Source organism: Lonchura striata, chromosome Z, assembly GCF_050655825.1.
Source record: "Lonchura striata isolate lonStrDom1 chromosome Z, ASM5065582v1, whole genome shotgun sequence".
Taxonomy (NCBI): Eukaryota; Metazoa; Chordata; class Aves; order Passeriformes; family Estrildidae; genus Lonchura; species Lonchura striata.
The window spans coordinates 85,798,179-85,819,025 of record NC_140740.1 but is presented as its reverse complement, the minus strand read 5'-3'; the positions used below and the strand labels follow the sequence as shown (position 1 = coordinate 85,819,025).

Genomic DNA, 20,847 nt, shown 5'->3' with positions numbered 1-20,847 from the left:
AATTACCTGGACAAGGTTTTTATGTAATAGTTCTTGCTGAAATGTAAAACATGAGAGAAGGGAACATGGGCCCTGCCAGTTGGTACTTAGGTGGCTCTGGCAAGAGTGTGGTCAAGAACATTGTACAAAATGGCAAATGTGAACATCCACAGTGTCCGCTGAGTCAAAGAGCTGTGGCTTAAACCACAGAGGAAACCATCCAGAGGGAACTGGATTTGTTTTGCCAAGTAGCCAGTCTAGACATAATTTTGCCACTTTGCACCTTTATATTTTCCTGCCCCCCTCTTACTGTGTTTCAGGGAAAATCTCAAGATTGCATTTTGTTGTGTTCTATCATCAACCCCACAATTTCCCAATGCAAACTGCAAGGTGTTAGCAAACAGTGGAAACAGAGAAAATGCTTTGCTGCTATTGTGAAGGCATAGGTATAATGTATCTTTTTGCTGAATTACAGAAAATTCCTTTCCTCCTGAAGCTGAGTGTTGGCAAAATTGGTCACTTAATTCTGAAAGAAATCATTTCTCTCAAAGAAAGTAACAGCAATTACTTCAATGTCATGGCAACACACACCAGCACTGTGAGAGAAATGTCTCTCACCATCTCTCACTGCAGACTTTCCCTGGAAATACAAAGGGGGGGCGGGGGGAAATCATTTTGGCAGCAGTTTAGCACTGGGTGTCCTGGGGAAGTGTCACCCATGGTACCAGGTCTGCTGGATTTGGGGGAGCATCTCCAGTGAGCACCATTGCCCCTGCTCTCCTCAGCCCAGGACTGCCGTCACAGGAGGCTGACAGCACCTCCCTGATGCTGCCAAAATCCTCCCCAGACATGCACAGAGCTTTTCAGAGAAGCAGCCTCTGAAACAGCACAGGACCAGCGTTTTGTGCCTCTCACAGGACTGAGGGCTTCGAGGGGCTTTTCTGGGTGTGCAGGGATGCACAGTGTGCGTGTGGGGGCCCAGGCTTTTGGCTTCCCTGTGTGAGAGTAAATGCAAATTATCTTGCTCTCCAAGCTAATGGGAATAAAATCCTTACAGGCCATAAATTACATTGAGTCTCTCTAGGATCCACAGCTCACCCTCCAAAAAATCAACTCTCTTGCCTTCAGCCAGGACTCAGTCAAATGTATGGGTGGAGTACGGGCGGGTTCCCAATGATATCATGGAAGGATGTGGGTTTGCCTGCAAATTCCTGTGTCTTCTCCTGAGCTAATTTCTCTCTTTGTTTACTCTTATCAGGACTTCTGCAGCCAAGAATTAATTAGCAGCACTGCCTTAGTACATTGGGGTCCTACCAGTTCAAGTCATTGTATGCACACAAAGCCAAGAAGATTTGCACAGCCTAAAACAATTTTTTAAAAGGAAGTCACTACTAAGCAATATTACTGGTTGAAAAATCAGCTAATTATACCAGCAAAAATAAACACTGAAGGAGAGAGCAACTCTCCAGTTTCGCCATATATAAAGCAAGCTGTGCTGGTAGTTTGGAAGAAGATGCTTTTGTAAGGACTTTGACATTTTATTTTAGCTGCTGAAGAGCTTTCTGTCTGCCTGCCCTCCACCATGCCGGGTACCTGAACAAGTCAGGCCAGATAGCCTCACTTAATGCATTGTCTGGGGCTCTGCATTTTTACTCTTATTCTGGTTTTTTTATTGTTTTTTGTGTGGCGGTTTTTGGTTTGTTTTGGTTTTTTTTTTTAATTTTATTTTTATTTGTTGGGAGTTTTTTGTTTTGTTTTGTTTTGTTTTGTTTAGGTTTTTTTTCCTTCTTGTCGGTTTTCTTAAATTATTTGTTTTTAAAGAAAGCTAAAAAGACTCCAAACAGAGTGATACTTTCTCACACAGCACTAATTCAGTTACTTGAAGTGAGACACGCAGAGGCTATTTGCTTCCTGTAGTTACTAAGTAAATAAATCGCGCGTAGATTAAGTGCTGGGTGATGAAGGCAACATTGTACAATATCCCCCTGCCGACGCTTACATTTCCGAGATAAGATACACGGCCGAAAAGGCTGATGAACTACAGGCTTTCACACGAAACTACTACAACTACCACTACTAAAAATATCACCTAATCATACTCGCTAAAATAAACATTTATATGCACAGATAATCCCCACGCCTCGATGTAGAAACCAGCGGGTGGGGAGCTGCAGGGAAAAGCTGTGCCAGAGATGCTGTACCTGCCAGGGCTCTGCTCCGGCATCTTCCCAAACTATTGACAGTGGCCGGGACACGTCGGGAATTGGGAGCGAATTCAAGCTGCACATCCCAAAACAACCAGCAAGGATAACAACAGAAATAAAGGGCCACGGAGCTGCTGCCAGGCTGGAGCCCCTCTGCTCTGGAGCCAGCCTGGCAGAGCTGGGGCTGTTCCCCTGCACAAGAGAAGCTCCAGGGAGAGCTCAGAGCCCCTGCCAGGGCCTCAAGGGGCTCCAGGAGAGCTGCACAGGGACTGGGGACAAGGCAGGCAGGGACAGCACACAGGGAATGGCTCCCACTGCCAGAGGGCAGGCACAGATGGGAGATTGGGAATTTGGAATTGCTGGCTGGGAGGGTGGGCAGGCCCTGGCACAGGGTGCCCAGAGCAGCTGTGGCTGTCCCTGGATCCCTGGAAGTGTCCCAGGCCAGGCTGGATGGGTCTTGGAATGACCTGGGACAGTGGAAGGTGTCCCTGCCCATGGCAGAGGGTGGTACTAAATGAGTTTTACTGTCCCTTCCCACCCAAACCATCCCATGGTTCTGTGACTCTCAAAGATATTGGGACATTGGGAATTAGGAATTGCTGGCTGGGAGGGTGGGCAGGCCCTGGCACAGGGTGCCCAGAGCAGCTGTGGCTGCCCCTGGATCCCTGGAAGTGTCCAAGGCCAGAGCGGACAGGGCTTGGAGCAGCCTGGGACAGTGGAAGTTGTCCCTGCCCAAGACAGGAGATGGGATGGGATGAGCTTTAAGCTCCAATCCAAACCGCACTGTGATTCTATGCAATTTCTTTTTTTTTATTTGTTTTAGTAAAATAAAAACTTTAGTAAATATTTTCACATCATAATTTCCATGCCAAAGAGAGCATCAGACCAAGATAACAGGAGTCTCGTTTCCTCTTAGGAAACTGAATGAGAAACGAGGCTTGGGAAGAAGCTCCTGAAGTCAGCTACTCTGTCACCCAGCTCCCTGCGGGATTGCCCACAGGAATCATGGTTTCCCTTTCCTTCACCTACAATGTGCTAGGAAGGTCTCCTGTTAATTTCTTCTTGAGACAAAGGCCGTGTCCCATGTGTGGTAGATAGGCAAGTTGAGCCATAAAGGTGTTTCAGGCCTACAAAAGGCATTTATTTGTTTTTCTGAAGTGTGGGAAGATGGGACATTGGGTGGTCCTTTGCCAGACAAAATCAGGTCCAGAATCCAAAGCATTTTAGTGTGGGACACCAGAAGCCAGTCAAGCAACTTATTAAAGTGTTCTATGTGATATTTTGAGTTCCAGACTGCTTAGGGTGGAAAGAGACCGTAATATCATCACTGCCATGGGCCAGGACACTTTCCTCTAAACCAGGTCACTCAAAACCGTGTTTCTGCTCAGTCAAGACTATGGATATTGTTTCACTTGGGTACTTTGCAACATTTTGACTCTGTTTTTCTGCCTATTTTTTTGTGCCTGGGGTGGGAAGACAGCACCATGGCCTCGAGACAAAACAGCATGGGCCTCTGGAATCTGAGATGAATAGCTCCAAGTGCATACACAAGAAGGGCTCACCAGGTAGCTCTGAATGAAAACCAAGCCAAAATCATGTACTGGAGCTCATTACATACAAATCTCAGAATAAAGATAAGCCAACCTAACCATCTGGATACAAATGTCATACAATAGTACATGCAATTTGGGTTTTACTCTTAAATCCTGTCCCCAAAAAAGAAAGTGAAGTTAACTCTAAACATGTTTCTTTTTCTACTAAAAACATCTAAATTGGAAAGTCCTTGAGCAAGCTGTTCCTTCTCTATTCCAAATCTTAAAGCAAATAAAATTATCAATGTCCCCCAAAAGTTAACAATTGAATTGCAAGAAGTAAATGCAAGGAGACAGGTCACTCTTCAATACTAGGTATTTATTTTCCTGTATTAAGTGTTCCTAGTAGACAAGTGAAAGAAAATAGCTCAATTTTTGCCTTCCACAATGTCACTTCTAAGAATCATTTTTGCAGTTCCAGGAAAGATCAATCACATTATTGCTGGCAGTAAGTAGCACTCCCACAAGCTGTTAAATTCTTTACCTGCAGACAAGTGGCTCTTGAATAGCTAAAAAACCCTGTTTCCTGCCTTTTGAAGATATGAAAGACACTCAAAAGGATTATGAAATCACTGTAGCAGATAACCTTCAGACAGCAGCATCATCAAAAGGCAAGGATAAACAACGAAATTCATCCAGCATCCAACTGTGTAATGTCAGTAAGTCCCAACTGGAGAGGAACAGCCTTCAGCAAAACCATGGTCTACAAGGAGTATTCTTGGTGAGTATAAAGAAAGGATGTATCATGAGTGACAGCAGCAATATAAACATTAAAAAAAAAAAAAAATGTATATATATATACACACGTGTGTCTTTAACAGTACATGACACTTCAGAGGAAAGAAACCACAGATCTGGGGTAAAAATTTTTAAAAGTGCCAGTGTGATACAGAAGTGTATTTCTCAATTTAAAACAAAAATATCCTGCAGTCTAGACTGAGAGTCTGGGGTCAAAAAACTCCTGGGGTCACCTTGTCCAGAAGAGACAAGCTTGCCTGCAAGGAAGTGCAGAAAGGGTCTGTTTGTTGTGCATATCCACAGTCACATATGGCCACCTGAAACTGTGAGATTTTTGATTATTTGCTCTTTCCATAAAGTCCTGAAATCCTCTGCACAAGGTATGCACTGGGACTGAAATTGGGCTGCCCCTCTTTCTTCCCTGGGCTTTCTCCCCAGGATTTTTCCCTTTGCTGCTCATTTCCCTCATAGCTGGCCCATGATCACCCATCTTCCAGCAAAGTCACCATGAGGGAAACAAGGTGCCTGTAGTGTTGCACAGACACCAAACATAAATGTCCAGGCAGGGACACCTCTATCTTTAAAGGTGTTCTAGCACAAAAGTACTTACAACAAAAGCTGTAAGTACTTTCAAGCTCTCCCTGATGCCAGTAAAAATTGAGGTTGCTCTACCTCCCACAGGAGCAAGCCTTGTTTCCAGGTGTAATAAAAGTGCTTTAGGTTATTTTGACACCTCATTTTAAATAATCTCACTGGGCACTTGTTTTGACTGTGCATACTGGGTTTGCACAGCATTCCACAAAACATGGGGGTACAGCATGAACACCAGGAAACTCAGCCTTCTGCTTTTGTCTTATCTCACCCATAACATTTTGAAAATTCAAAAGAAAATCATAATTGGTGTTATTTATGATCTATCAGTGTTAGCACCCCCACAGTCCTGGAGGATTTCTTCTTTCTCAAGAGGCAGGATTGGCCTCTTCTTCTCCCTCAAGAGGAAGGATTGTTTCATGGATTGCTCAGCATCCGGGTGGGTGGGCATGACAACAGAAGGCCAGGGACCAACACCTTGGAAATGAAAAGGAGATGGTCAGCTGGTCAGACTTGAGGTTTTACTGGCAGGGCTAATGAGTATCAGCAGAAACACCCCACCAGTAGTGTGGACTTTGATTTCCAGCACAGACAGATCATCCTCCAGTAATTGATTGTGACACTTGGGAGAGAGGTTTGAGCTACACAGGAGGAAGAGTTTAGAAGCAGTACCAGAAGAAGTTTAGAAGAGTTCAGAAGTCAGATCTATTTCCTGAGCAAGAAGTATCTGGGTGCCATGGTACAGTTCTGCTGCTAACTCCTCTGAGCATAGACAGCACCAATTTCTGCCCTAACCAACCTTACCTGGAAGGCTAAATCTGCTGAAAAGGTATTAATTAAGAACTGTTCACCTGGAGCCAAACTTGATAAGTGTTTACCCCAATGACCAAACCAAAAAAAGGGCAGATCAGGCACTCTGCAAACTCTCTGTGAGCAGAGCTACTCAGGGCAGTGAAACACATGACGGCAATCAGTAAATTTTCACATGTCCTTGGATCACAGCTCAGATGCTGCTCTGTGTCATCCACATCACTCCGTGACCCAGCTCTGGATGAGTGAAGCTGAGCAAAGGACAGCCTGTGCTTGAGTTCCCAGAGGATGAACCCTGTATCAACAGGTAACAGCAAGCCAAAAATTTGAGATTAACATTCTGATGGCTCATATTTTGACTGTCATCACTGACAAAGCACTTGTAGAAAGATGTCTCACCTGCAGTGACAAATGAACTCATGCTTTGAAGCTAACAGCTTCCCTTGAATTGCTGTCATTATTCTATACCTTAGACTTCCAACATTGTATGTGCATCTTCTTTTGAGCGAAACCTACCAGAACAACTGGATTTTATATTATATCACAAAGTGGCAGGATGAGATAATGATACGTGTCCCCTTCACATGCCATTTTCCACAAGGCCTAGAGGGGATCATCATACTTTATTTTATGATCAACGGGTCATTCATCTATATCTGCTTTGAAGCTACAATGGACTTTTTGCCAATCACTAATAGAAACTAAATAAACACAGCCAAACAGTGTCATCTATCTGTGTGGTGAGTAATTGTGAGGGGCTCCTCTTTAAATAGATGCTTAAGTAAATATAGAAATATCATTTTACAAATGAGGGGTCAAGAAGAGGTGTTGGGGAACTACAAAGAAGGGACATCTCACTTAGGTATGTATTATAGAAGTGCAAACATGGGCCTAATGACATTATCAAGCAAATACCAAAATAATTTAATTTGGCTTTAATTGCCCCCTGTGTGTGTTCTTCAGTGTTCACCTTGCTCATGATGTAAAAGTGCCTTTCTATTTCCAAAGCATCGTTCACAAAAGTGACCTTTTTATTGAATGTTTTCCTTCTAGCAGGCAGTACTTTATTTCCCAAGGAGGTTGTTGAGGGACTATTTCATATAGAAGAGCTTGTGTGAGGGTTACAACGCATATGATGACGAGTTATAATGCAGATGTATGATCTTTCTGGACCCTCTCTCTGCCTCTCCCTCCGTCTGTGTTTATTAATGACCCTGTAGCTGTGAGACTGAAGCACTGGGTGTTCTGGCTGACGCAAGTTATTTTGCTCTCAAGGGCAATCCTCCCTCTTGTGTCCTTGGGGCACAGTATTCACCCTCACCTCTACACCTGCCATGTCAGGCTGTGCCCTGGGTCCAGAGGTGTAGGTTTCTCGGTGCCATATGGAGCTCCCTGCTACCTGCAGCACAGCAATTTAAATATTAAGGATGCATTGGTTTGGCAAGTTCAGCTCTCGGTGAGCAATACTCAGTTAACTGCAGGAAGAGGGAAGTAGAAATCGGGAAGAGGAAGCAATGGGGAATCATAAAGGGTTTCAAATGCTTTTGTAATTGTCTGCAGATCAGACACGGGGCTGGTGACTCCCAGTGTTGCCTGCCAGCACAAAACCACGAAGGCTCACCCGGCCACCTGAGTGGGACTGAAAGATTTATCTCCAGACAAATAATGGAGATGGTGGTAGAGAGGGAGCAGGCAGACATGAAAGACAGTGGGGCACAGGAAATTGCTTCCAGGCAGGAAAGTTTGGCTCCCAGACTTGTAGAAATACGGAAACAGATCTCCTAGGGTTTCTGGTGTTTGAGCATTGACTGTCATTGTATTTCTGCTGTTCTTCTTCACTTCCCCTCCACTGCTCAGTCCCTTCAACCTCTACAACTCACAGCCTCCTCCATTCCTATCAGTAAAACTCTTGAGTTAGAAAGGAAGAAAAACACAGACCTTTGGCAATACCACTGCCACTGCAAAAAAAAAAAAAAAAAAAAGAAGTTGCCAGTAGAAAAGGGGTCAGGATTCCTCAGACTTGCACTCAGAGAAAGGAGATGGCAATAGGACACAGGTCTTTGCAAAAGGACATCCTGATTTCTTCAGCTGCCAGGGGCTCGGAGCTTGGAGGGATTACATGTTGAAATGGCACATCATTCTTTGTGCTCTATCAAATGCGGGAACTTTTTAAGCAAGATGGCTACTCTGTGGCACTCAGTGGGAGCTGTGGCCAGCTTAGACTGTGGGCAGCAGGGCAGGGGGGATTCTGCCCCTCTGCCCCTGTGCTCTGCTCAGAGCCCACCTGCAGAGCTGCCCCAGCCCTGCTCCAGCAGCACAAGGACGTGGAGCTGCTGGAGCCAGCCCAGAGGAGGCCACGGAGCTGCTGCCAGGCTGGAGCCCCTCTGCTCTGGAGCCAGCCTGGCAGAGCTGGGGCTGTTCCCCTGCACAAGAGAAGCTCCAGGGAGAGCTCAGAGCCCCTGCCAGGGCCTCAAGGGGCTCCAGGAGAGCTGCACAGGGACTGGGGACAAGGCAGGCAGGGACAGCACACAGGGAATGGCTCCCACTGCCAGAGGGCAGGCACAGATGGGAGATTGGGAATTAGGAATTGCTGGCTGGGAGGGTGGGCAGGCCCTGGCACAGGGTGCCCAGAGCAGCTGTGGCTGCCCCTGGATCCCTGGAAGTGTCCAAGGTCATTCTGGACAGGGCTTGGAGCAGCCTGGTCTGGTGGAAGAGGTCCCAACCCACAGTAGGGGGTGGAATGTGATAATTTTCAAGGTCCATGGCAGGAGGTGGAATGAGATGCTCTTCAAGGTCCTTTCCAACCAAAACCATGCTGACCCCATGAAAACAGCTGCTCCCAGCTGGGCAGTGGCACCATCTCCCCTGTGCAGCTGCAGACCTCCATGGATGCACTCATTTGTTGGGGGTGCCCAAAACAAACCTGTCTGAGCTGCAGTGCATCCCTTACCCCATGTCACACCTGGACCACCCAGGTCCCCGGGCATCCCCTGGGGATGAGCAGGCTTCCTACATGGGTGTATCACCCACACTGCAGTGGGTGACCAGGAGAAGGGATTGTACTCTGAAGGTTTTTTCTCCTCTCAGAGACCCTCAGGAGGTGCTAAAAAAATTAGAACTCTAGCTTTCTTCTATCATAATATATGTGGGGTGAGTACCATCTAATCCAGCCAGGCAAGTGCAAATAGTGAAATAAATGTTTTCAGTCAGTGTCAAATGGTGTATGAGGCATTGCATTTTTCCTATCCAGCCTGAGCAGATATGAAGTGCCTTGGCAGATGCTGGAGCAGAAATCCACACTGCCCTCAGGGGCACGTATAATGGCATGGGATTTCTGTACATTACAGCATTCCTTTAACACCATGTCATCTAATGACAGACTTTCTTCTCTTTTTTGGGTGGTAGGGAGATAGAAATTAAGTTTGTTATATGGTTTCCTCCCTTTTAGCTGTTTCACGGTTTAGTTTTCAGATAGACCGTGGATTATATGTTAACTGTGAATAAAAAAAAATTAGTTCTGCCTTGGAGTGGGTGCTCTTTGGAGTCTGGGAGGGGAGAAACTGAAGCTTCTGACTGCCAGTAGCTGACCTGCGCTGGAGTAATAACACAGAGGGGTAAAAACCTGGTAGTAAACACAGTCATAGCTGGGTAAACTGAGGAACAGGGTGGCAGAGGTGAAAAAGAATATTGTGGAGCAGAGTGGGCACGGGATGTGCCAGCATGGAGGTGGCAGCGTGTGGGGCTGCTAAGGATGAAGGGTGGCAGGAAGGGGAGAAATAGGAGGATGACAATGAAGAGGAAGAAGCAGCAGGGAATTCCCAGCCCCAGGGCTCCCACTGCGGCTGAGACTGTCATGGTCTGAGCATGACAGCACCAGAGGCTGAGAAGTTCTTGTGTGTTCTGTAATGTCCCCTGTGCTGGTAATACTGAGGCACCTCCAGTGCTGGGGACAGCTCTGGGCCCTCAGGACAAGAGAGACACTGAGGGGCTGCAGCGTGTCCAGGGCAGGGAACGGAGCTGGGAAGGGGCTGAGCCTGGAGCAAAGGAGGCTCAGGGGGACCTTGTGGCTCTGCACAGCTCCTGACAGGAGGGGACAGACAGGGGGTCGGGCTCTGCTCCAGGAACAGGGACAGGAGGAGAGGGAACGGCCTCAGGCTGGGCCAGGGGAGGCTTTAGTTGCAAACTGGTGAAAATTTCTTCCCTGAAAAGGGCTGTCCAGCCCTGGCACAGCTGCCCAGGGTGGAGCAGGTGGAGGACTCCAGGTGGAATCCTTGTCCCTGGAGGGATTTAAAAGCTGTGTGGATGTGGCACTTGGGGACAGGGGAGAGTGATGATCTGGGCAGTGCTGGGGCAACAGTTGGACTCAAGGATCTTGGGAGGCTTTGGCAATCTAAACAATTCTGTGATTTTCATTTTCATATTTCCCATCGTTCAACTGCAAGTGGCTCCAGAGCTGTGGCATGGCTCACGTCCTTTATCCCAGAGCTACACCCCAGCCAGTGCTCTGTGAGAGCCCTGATGGGGACAGGAGGTGTGATTTGCAGCAGGACTCTGTAGGCAGGGAGGTAGCACTTAAAATACTTCAGGTGTACAGAAAATGAATCCTTTCTTCTGAGACTCTGCCTAGTTTTGTGTTCCCGGTAAGTAAAAGCAATTAAGAGAGCTTTCTGGCTTTACCTAATCTAATTTACCACATTTTTCTGTAATGAATATGTTGCAGAATAGTTTAACTAGTCTGGACCAAAGGCACTTTCAGAGCAGTACCAATTTAGCTTACCTGCCATTCTGCAGGTGATGAACTGAGACTCAACTTGTGGCTCGCCAGAGGGATGGGGACAATGTGGCACGATGTTTCTTGCTGTGACCCAAGAAGCTGAGACCTTGCTGTCTGTCCTTTTTATCATGGGAAGTGTCCAAGGCCAGCTTGGATGGGGCTTGGAGAAATCTGATCTAGAGGAAGGTGTCCCTGCCCATGGCAGGGGGTGGGACTGGATGGGCTTTAAAATCCCTTCCAACCTGAACCATCCCAGGATCCTGGGATCTTCCCAACCTACCGAGTGCTGGTGGAGAAGCCCTGAGAGCTCTGAACCCCACTGACAGGCACCCTTTGGAGGTGAGGCTACTCTTGTGACTTCCTAGCACATCACCATAAACAGAGAGTAGTAGTAATAATAATAATAATAATAATAATAATAATAATAATAATAATACATTGTACGTAAGGACAATACCTGTCAGGGCTGTGAATGAGGTGGCTCTTGCAAAGCTCTGTTTATGGTGCCTGTGATATCAGAAAGTCTGGCAGGAGGTGTGCTGCTCGAATTTCTTAAGGGCTTTAGGAGGTGGTAATTGTCTCACTTTTGCTTTAAACACCGTGTTAATTATGGTTTTAGACAATGGCTATAAACCATCCTTTAATTCTTTGTGAAGTGCTCTTCCCTGTCTCTGTGATTTGGGAGGCAGGTGAGTGTTGGAAAGAACTGGGATGAGGTCACAATTAAGTACCCTCACTAGGACCAGCAAAAAAAAATCATTTTTAATTTTGCAGATGGTAATTGATACAATTTAATATCTAAGGTCTTTCTCTGAACTTGAAGGCACAGATAGCCTAGGACCCATTACAAAGAACTTTTCCCCTTTCCTGTAAATTAGTTTTAAATTAGTTTTCTTCTCTATTCCATATTTGCTGTTGGGTGGTGTGACTTTGTGTCATTAAATGATGCCAGCAGACTCCTAAAAAATCATAAAGTTAAAAAAAGTCTCCAATACGCTTTGGATATTTCAGACCTAAAATTACTTTTATGTCTTTGAAAAAGACCTCAAATATTAACACATATGGGAGATGGCAAGCCATGTTCTGCAATCTCTAGAAGAGCCACAGGTATCTCAGTTAGTACAGCTGTTTTTACCTCCTCACAGAATATGTAATTTTTCCTCTTAAATGAAGAGAACAAGTCTGGGCCTCCTTTGGATTAATCATTGCTATCAGATGGCGTGCCTTCTTCCCTCCAGATAAAATGAATGTGCAGGTTTGGGTAATGTGCTTTTGAAAATCCAATCTTTAAATTACACTTTACTTCTAATACTTCTTTTTTTTCTTCACTTTATGCAATTTGGATTGTGAAATCGGGGAAGTCAGTTCCTGCCCAATCCTATATTTCTTGTTTACCTGAAACTCCCTTAGATGAGGTTGAAAGAAATTTTTTCATCCTGAAGGCAGTGACTATCAGACAGAGTTTCAGTTTTATTTTTTTTTAGTGCTAGCTACTTTCCCATTCTCAAGCAATTTCCATCACTTGGAGATTTCAGAGAAAAAAATCAATTCCCAGCAGGTTGCTTTTCCTGGAACTAAGCCATGTGCAAGACTGTCATGAAAGCATTTCTGTTTGGTTTAATATTTGTAAAAAGTTATTAAAGAATCCCAACCCTACATTTAGACAAATGAGAACTTTTCAATTATCTGTTTTAATGCACTGGCCCTACTAATTCATAAATTATTGGGTATGAAGAGCTATTCCTACTGTCTAGACTACCCACCTGAGTAACTCGGGGCAGAAAGACTCCCTGCACCCGTACAGGTTTAAACCAGCTGGAGCTCATCTGCTGAATACCACCAAAACCTCATTTCACAATTATTATTGACAAAACATCCACCACAACCAGTGGTTAATTACTCCACCTGGATCATTACTGCTGAAAAATGGTGCTTCACTTCTCAATTGTGTCCTCCTACCACAGCATCTACCTTTCCATTTTTTTTTTTGTTTGTTTTTTTTTTTGTTTTTTTTTCAGCCATGCAGGTATTTTGTGACTAAGTCATTGCAGATAAAAGATATTGCTTGCCTCAGCTGTCCTGATTTTGAAGCATCTTTTAATTCTTTGCATCTTCTCCCTTCTCTCTCAAATGCCCCAAAAAGACATACCCTATGTAAGTCTAAAATACTGTAATCTAGACCTATAATGCTCACAGACAGCTGCAATATGAAGAAGCATCTCATAATTTTGTTATTTTAAGTGAGTATTTGTATTGAATTTTTGGACAAGAAATCCAACTGTGTTCCTTGAAGCAGACTGTTTTGCAGTTTTGGTACTCCAAATGTAAAAGGTCAGGGCTTCATAAAGTCCTTGATTGCAGATGTCTGATAGTTGGCTTATTTCTTTATGTCAAGCTGTTGGTCAGAAAGAGGAACACTGATGCTGAACAACTGACCATAAACATGAGAATTTTCTTTTTACAGCAGGCTGTTCCCTGTCTCTGACTGGACAAAATTCCCATTAGTGTCACTGGGAATTTTGCTTGGTAAAGTCTGTGAGAAGCATAGGCTGTTATATTGCCATCTGTGAGGACATGACTAATGTTTGAGGGAGAGAAATCAGCTCCATAGTGCATCTGGCCAGGCCACTGCAATAAATACAGAGAGACACATAAATGATGGTAAGGTTATGACCTATCCCATTAAAAAGGAAGGAACTCCAAAATTACACCCCTACCTGACAGCAATAGGAAATACAGAAGCTGGAGCTTTTCCTCTTGCTTTGCCTGCTACTCTCCCATCCCTTTTACAACTGTTTCCTTCTGCCAAAAATGGTTTGGGGTGGTTTTGTTTGATTTTAGTGAGGGTGTTGTGGGCTCCTCCCGCTGCTAAACTGATCTGCAGGGCAGCGACACCTCAGTCTCCTCTCCTGGGTAAGAGGAAGGGCACATCCCTGCCTTGTGACTGCACCTGAGTAGCCCATCTCTTAGAAGCTGATAAATCCCCCTAAAGCCAGAATTCAGGGATTGGCATGATAACGTTAGGACTAAAAACTGCTGCTTTTAAGTGATGGACACCCCACCCTTCCCCAGCGTTCCTGGGCATTGGTATTGCGATGTTATATATGCCGGAGTCCAGGAGGCAGTGGATCCTCACTTGGGATGCACCCTGAGGTCCTGGAATCATGGAAACACCGAGTGGTTTGGGTTGGAAGGGATTTTAAAGATTGTCTGGTTCCAATCTCCCTGCCACGGGTAGGTCTGCAGGCAAATGTGGCTGAAACCAGAAAGCCTGGGTCTCCTCTGAGGTGTCAGGAGGAATCATAGGGTAACAAATACTCCTATTTCTCATGTCAGCCCCAGCTCTTTCCATGCACCCTGTTGTTACCCCATAGCCAGCTACAGGTTACTACAAATAAAACATTTCAATTCATGCAAATGTACTTACTTGAAATAAAGAGGATTTTGATTTACACTACTGAAACTGAAATACTGAAAGAGGGATACCAGCTATACTGTCCACTTATGCTTATCTTTAAAGTGTTCCAGCATAGCCATTTTGCTGTTACACAAAGAAAAAAAAATAACTTTTCTGAGATCTTACACACCAAAACAAATAAAAAAAAATTATAATACTGATTTGGACATCTGAGACAAAGAAGTACAGGTACAGTACAAGTGAAGAGTCACAAGGAAGGTGGTGCATTAACATCACATATTTTATATTAACATTGAGTCAGACTCTGCTATATCCTAAGGAGCTAGGTGCAGGCAGACGCCAAAGGCATGGGGATCTCTAGGCTGGACCGCTGGAGGAAGAAGCCAGCATAGCACATTCCAGCTAAAAGGATTGTCAAGCTTTCCTTTACCAGTAAAATCAAATATCGCAGCTGCCTCCATTCCTCCACTTTACATCTTCCCTCCAGCAGCCCTGCATCTCCTCTGCCTGGCCTGTGGCTCCCCAATGACACTGTTCTCTCCTGCCCAGCTCCACCATCATCCCCTCCCAGACTGTCTGACCTAAATCCCTCTCACCTCCTGGTCATAAATCCCACTGACACAGGAGCTGGGCTGACCCTTGGGCCCACTGGTGACACAGCACTGCTGCCGTGGGGTTGTTTGAGGGACAGAGGTGTGGCAGCTCTGTGGACACTGAGTGTGTCAGTGAGTGACCCCCAGAGAGGCCATGGAGGGCAGGCACTGCTCCCATGGCCCACCTTGGCTTGTTATGGCCATGGGACACCAGATGCTTTTTGCCAGCAGCACTTTCCCTCTGGCAGCAGCCCACATTCACTCTTCCTTCCCCTGCAGCACAAGGGTCCTGATCCCTGCAGCACCTACATCATCCCACTTTGATGGATGGAGCTACGCCAGCATCTTACATTGCAAACAGCAAATTCTCCTACTAAAATTAGGGAAACACGGAGTTTTAATATGCTTTTATATATATAATTTCCTTTACGTTGGCATAATGGAGACTACCCTGTCTTTAACCACTTTCTAGCTACCCACATAAACACGGCAACAGCTGTGTAGTCAACTCATAAATCTAGCAAAATTTCAGCCAGCAAAGCGCACAGTCAGAGTCAGGCATGTGTGAGTGCCCTGGTGAATCCAAGTATTCCCATGTTGGAATGAGCTCCCCAGGACATCACTGGTGGACATTTGATGAGGATGGTCCAACCCCCAGGGCTCAAGAGAGGAATGGTTTTCCTCATGGCTGGTACAGGAAAGGCAACATCTCATCTCACCAGGCTTTTTCCTCATTTTTGTCACCAGAATGGTGTTGGCTGGAGGAGACCTTAAAATTAATCTCATTCCAACCCTTGCTTTCATGGGCAGGGACAACTTCCACTATCCCAGGTTATTCCAAACCCTATCCAGCCTGGCCTTGGACACTGCCAGGGATCCAGGGACAGCCACATCTGCTCTGGGCACCCTGTGCCAGGGCCTGCCCACCCTCCCAGCCAGCAATTCCCAATTCCCAATCTCCCATCTGTGCCTGCCCTCTGGCAGTGGGAGCCATTCCCTGTGTGCTGTCCCTGCCTGCCTTGTCCCCAGTCCCTGTGCAGCTCTCCTGGAGCCCCTTGAGGCCCTGGCAGGGGCTCTGAGCTCTCCCTGGAGCTTCTCTTGTGCAGGGGAACAGCCCCAGCTCTGCCAGGCTGGCTCCAGAGCAGAGGGGCTCCAGCCTGGCAGCAGCTCCGTGGCCTCCTCTGGGCTGGCTCCAGCAAGCCTGTGTCCCTCTGCACATCCCAGGGGTGGGTGCTGTGAATTCCCCCTTGTACCCACATTTTTTTGCATCCTTTTCCAACAGACCAGCCTTGGAATGGCTGCCAGCAGCCAGAAGCACCTGCACTGAAATGGTGATTTTAGCTTGCAGGGCTGTGTGACAGCAGTGAGCACGGGATCCTTGTCTCCCTGTGCCACTCACCACACAGGGAGGTTGCTTGAAGAATGTTTTTCTTTGCAGACCTTGGGTTTCAGCTTTAATCTGCTCTCCTGAAATGAGCTGCTGGAGTGGAAGGAGACTGGCTACAGCCAAAACGGCTTCACAACCCAGACTTTGAGCATTGCTTGAGAGCTCTGCTCTCAAAATAATGCATAAAAATAGAAGCAGGGCCACAAGCTTAGCTATTCCTAATGTGCACAAAAGGATGGGAGAGTGCCAGGAGCCAGCCTGCGCTGCCTCTGCCCCTGCCTTCAGCCTGGCTTGTTCTCTCCTACCTCCCCTGACTGGCTTTTCACTGCTGTGAAAAGGAGAGACATACCCCCAAAAGAGCAAAGTGTGTTTGTTATTGACCCTCGCCTGGAAAGTGTATGAAGAGGGATCAGCTCTGTTTGTTTGTACCCGGTAATGATGTCAGGAAAAGGGCTTTTTTTTTTTTTTTTTTTTTTTCCCCAAGTCTGGTTTTATCCCCTTTGTTGGAAGTGCCTTTGGTGAGTCTCACACCCTGGTGCTGTTAGCAAAACAATTAGGTTAACAGTGCCTTGGCTCCAACTGTCTGTCAAAGGTTGAATTGCAATGCAAATCAACCCGGCTTTAGCTCTTCAAAGCCAGCTGGGTTCAGCAGAGGTCCCCAGAAACCCCCGTGAGAACGGAGGTCTGGGGCTGGGGAGGGTGGGCTCGCCGGGATTTTACATCCAGGACCTAATGTGTTTGGCAGGAGGGATGCAAAACGTTGTGCAAACACATTATACAAATGTAACACATTGTATAAATCCTTTCAACACTCAAAAGGGGCTTAAACCGGGAGAGACTTTTTTAGTAGGGCCTGAAGTGTCAGGACAAGGGTTGATGGTTTTAAACTAAATTAGGGGAGATTCAGACTATGTAGGAAGAAAAAAATCCTTGGCTGTGAGGGTGGGCAGGCCCTGGCACAGGGTGCCCAGAGAAGCTGTGGCTGCCCCTGGATCCCTGGAAGTGTCCCAGGCTGGGTTGGACAGGGCTGGAGCAACCCGGTCTGGTGGAAGGTGTCCCAGCCCTGACAGACGAGGTGGAACAAAATGAGCTTTAAGGTCCCTTCCAGTCTAAACAATTCTTGAATTCTATGACTCAAACATATTTTATTTCTCCTCGGGGATTAACAGTGCCCTTCATGCATTTCAGGACAGGTTTCTGGCCCAGGGTGACATTTGAGCAATGCATCCAGAGCAGGGCAGGCTGTGGGTATCACCCTGCTTTCCAAGCGTCCCCTCGGCCCAGGTCCCCTTCCCAGATTTATCGGCTTCATTATGCTTGTTTCTGTATTTTCCATATGGGCACATACATATGGTCTGTTTAAACAAGTTTTCAGGGTTAATTGGAAAGCAGTTCTTTATCAGTTATTTAATATTTAGCAATTCTGGGGCAATTTCCACTGCAGAGATCACAAAACCAGGCAAGCGCTGATGGCCCAGCTGTACCTGTGGGAAATCAGAGGTGCCAAAGCCCGGGTCCCTACTCACAGGGAAAGGCAGGTGTCCCAGGTCACCTGGAGAACCTACGGCAGGGACAAAAAATTATATTAACTCCTGGACCCCATTCCTGTCCTCCACCTCCTCACATCACACAGCATACTGTACTTTTTGTTGCTTCCTTCATGACAAAAGTAATTGTAGCTGTCAGTGATGAGGCAAGTGGAGCTGCAATGGAGAAAATTTAAAAAAGGAGATTTTAATCTCATTTATAATAGCCTGGCAAGTTTTGAAAAATTAAAAAGTATAACGTATGGATTAATGAATGTGTCCAACATGTCTTTCACCAGCAAATATTGGAATGAGAAGGAACTCTTTTTTCCCCCCTCCTGATTTTCTATATTCATCACAGGGAAAAGAAATTGAGGTTCTCTGAGGAAGTGAGGAAATCAGTTTCAGTGTATGTGAGGTCACTCCAGAGGCTGTAGGACAAAGTGTTGAACTAAAAATATTACCCAATTTCCATTTTTCAGGGTGCAGAAGGCATAATTTTAAAAGCAATGGGACTTTTTTTGCAGGTACAGACCCAAATGCTGTTGCTATTATGATTTACCCCAAGTTATCACCTAAAGACTGTAGAGCTGCGCCCTGGACTCCGCTCCCACCTTTAATTACTTGGAGGTGAAGGAAGGAGCCAAATTGCCTTCCTCAAACTCCAGCTTTGTAACAAAGCTTCCTAAATTATTCTTTCTGATGCCAGCAAATAACATTCTTTCCTCCCCAGTGTTTTTTCAACTATTTATCTGCATTTTGAGCAGATTTTGTACCTGGCTAGGTATAGTGTTGTTAACATTTAACAAGGCTACGCCCAAATCTAGCCACTTTGTGACTAATTTAGGTGCAGATTCCTCAAATGCCAGGCCCGTTTGTGGCATCCCCGACCTGCTCATGTGAATATATGCGCAACTGGGTGCTTAAATTATCCCTGCCCTCCTGCCCACCCCAAATTTAGGGATCCAGAAGATACACCCCAGGGATGCCCTGCCTGCACGGGACGTCGGTTTTATATGTGCTCTACCCAGCGTCACATTTAGCTGGGTGCAACATTTGTTTTGGATGTCTTTGCCTTTGGATTTGAGCTCGACTTGGTTACAGCAGCCATGATTTAAGAGTCCCAGCTCCTACTTCCGACACGATAACTGCCTCGGAGAGTGACCTTAAAGCAACCCATCCGCCCGCAGTTATTCTGTGAAAAAGGAGCTGCTCCTCCGTGGGAGTGCGTGCAGGACGGGGACCCCTGGGGACTTCTGCTGCCCTGCCAAGCCTGGCGCTAGGAAGTCTGGCCGGACTTCCCAGCCCGGCCGCAGGGCGCAGCAAGGCTGGACGAGAGCGCAGCCTCTTGGTGGCTCAGCTTTCCTCACCCTCTGCCGGTCCAGAATTGGAATGGGGGAAATCTGTGGAGCGCCCAGGGTGCCAGGGGTTGTTACCGCTTAGTAGCACCCGTAACGCGAATACCGGAGTGCTACTCGCCCGTCATTGCTGCTTCGTGTTTGGAATCGGAGCGTACCGAGCCTCCATGGTGTATTTTCCTGTCCTCCTGGTGACAGGTGCTGTAGCAGCACAAATTATTATTATTATTACTATCATCATCATCATCATCATTATTATGACTGCTTTTTGTGATGCGCCCTCGTTCTATACCCAGAGCCATATCAATTTTTTTTTAAATTTTTTACGCTGATTTGGTTTAATATTCCAATGTTTACAGCGAGCACCGGCACACCCCAGTCCCGGGAGCTCCCCACCCTGTGCCCCGCGGGGTGCGGGGGGGACACCCCAGTCTCCCCGCACCCCCCACCCAGGAGCAGGTACGAAGGGAAGCATCGGGAGCGGGGCGCGGCGGCGGTGGGGTGAGCCGGGGAGGGGACGCACGGACCCACAACCTCTCCGCAACCCGAGCCGCCTCTTGCGCAAGGCGGTTGGAGATAAATATAATATATAGATATATTTATTTATTTTTTTTTTCCCCCGGAGCGACACGGTGTCTAGACGCCCACGTGACGGGGCCGGGCCGGGCCGGGCCGGGCCGCTGCGCACTGCGAAGCCGCCGCCGGTGCGGGGGGGCCGGGCGAGGGCGCAGGCACCGCGCCGGCTCCGCTCCCGCCCCGCGCCGCCGCCGCCGGGGGAAGGCGGAGGTGCGGGGAGGGCGGCTGACTGCGGAGAGCGGAGGGGCGGGAGGGGTGGGGGGGAAAGGGGGAGGAAAAAAAAAAAAAACCCACGAAAGGAGGAGGAGAAGTAGGAGGAGGAGGAGGAGGGGAAGGAAGGCAGGAAGGAGGAGTGAAGAGCAAAAAAAAGGCACCGCGGCAGAGGCGCCGGCAGCAGGGAGAGGGTCGGCGGCCGGCGGGCACCCCCGCACCCATGTAAGCTCCGCCGGGAGCGGCGGGCCCGGCTCGGCCCGGCGCGGCTGCTGGGGAAGGCAGGAAGGAAGGGACGTAGCCCCACTTTTCTCCTTTTTTATTATTTTTTTATTTTTTTATTTCCTTTCTTTCTCTTCGTAGCAGCCGGATCAAGACTCCGTGTGGATTAAACCTTTGGAAAGAAGGAGGGAAAAAAAAAATAAAAGCCCACCCCGAAACCCCCACATCAGGACGACCTGGGCTTTTTAAAAGGGATACAACACTCTGGATGCGCTCGTTCGCCTCTTTTGTGACAGATGCTTAAACCGACGTCCAAACCTTAGGGTTGGTGTTTTGGGGCTCTTTTTTTTTTTTTTTTTTTTTTTAACATTTTTTTTAATAGCCTTTTTGGCTCGCTCTTTTTGTTTTTGCCTGCTGGCTCTGCCCTGCGCCGCATCCCTGCCGCCGCGCCCGCTCCCCGGCGTGGCGGGTTGATGGGCGCCGCGGCCCCGGGGCGGCCGAGGCTCCCCCGCGGCTCGGGCCGCGCTCCGCACCCGCGCACGGCGGCGCGGCGCCGGCAGCCCCCGCCCGCCTGCCCCCGCGACGAGCGCCGCGGGCTCTAGACGGGGATTTTTTTTTTTTTTTTGGTTTTTCCTTGCTTTTTTGGGCAAAGCCGGAGCAAGCGGCGACTCTCTCCCTTCCCTTCCCCCAACCTTTATTTTACCCCTCCTTTTTTTTTTTTTTCCTTCTCAGTTTTGAATTTTTTTTTTTTTTTTCTTTTCAATTCGATTTTTCTGTAAATTTTCTCGCAGCGGGCGGAGGCGCGGCCGGCGCATCCCCCCGCGGGAGGCGGCGGGACCCGCGGCCCCAGCGCGGAGACTGGCGCATGC

General features: G+C 47.4%; 1 long non-coding RNA gene across 1 annotated transcript; it reads left to right on the top strand.

Annotated features, from left to right (window-relative positions):
* Positions 1-19,839: 19,839 nt before the first annotated feature.
* Positions 19,840-20,240, top strand: LOC144248199 (uncharacterized). The gene is made up of 2 exons (XR_013341593.2): positions 19,840-19,981; positions 20,120-20,240. It is a non-coding gene; the product is annotated as an uncharacterized LOC144248199 (long non-coding RNA).
* The last annotated feature ends 607 nt before the right edge of the window (positions 20,241-20,847 follow it).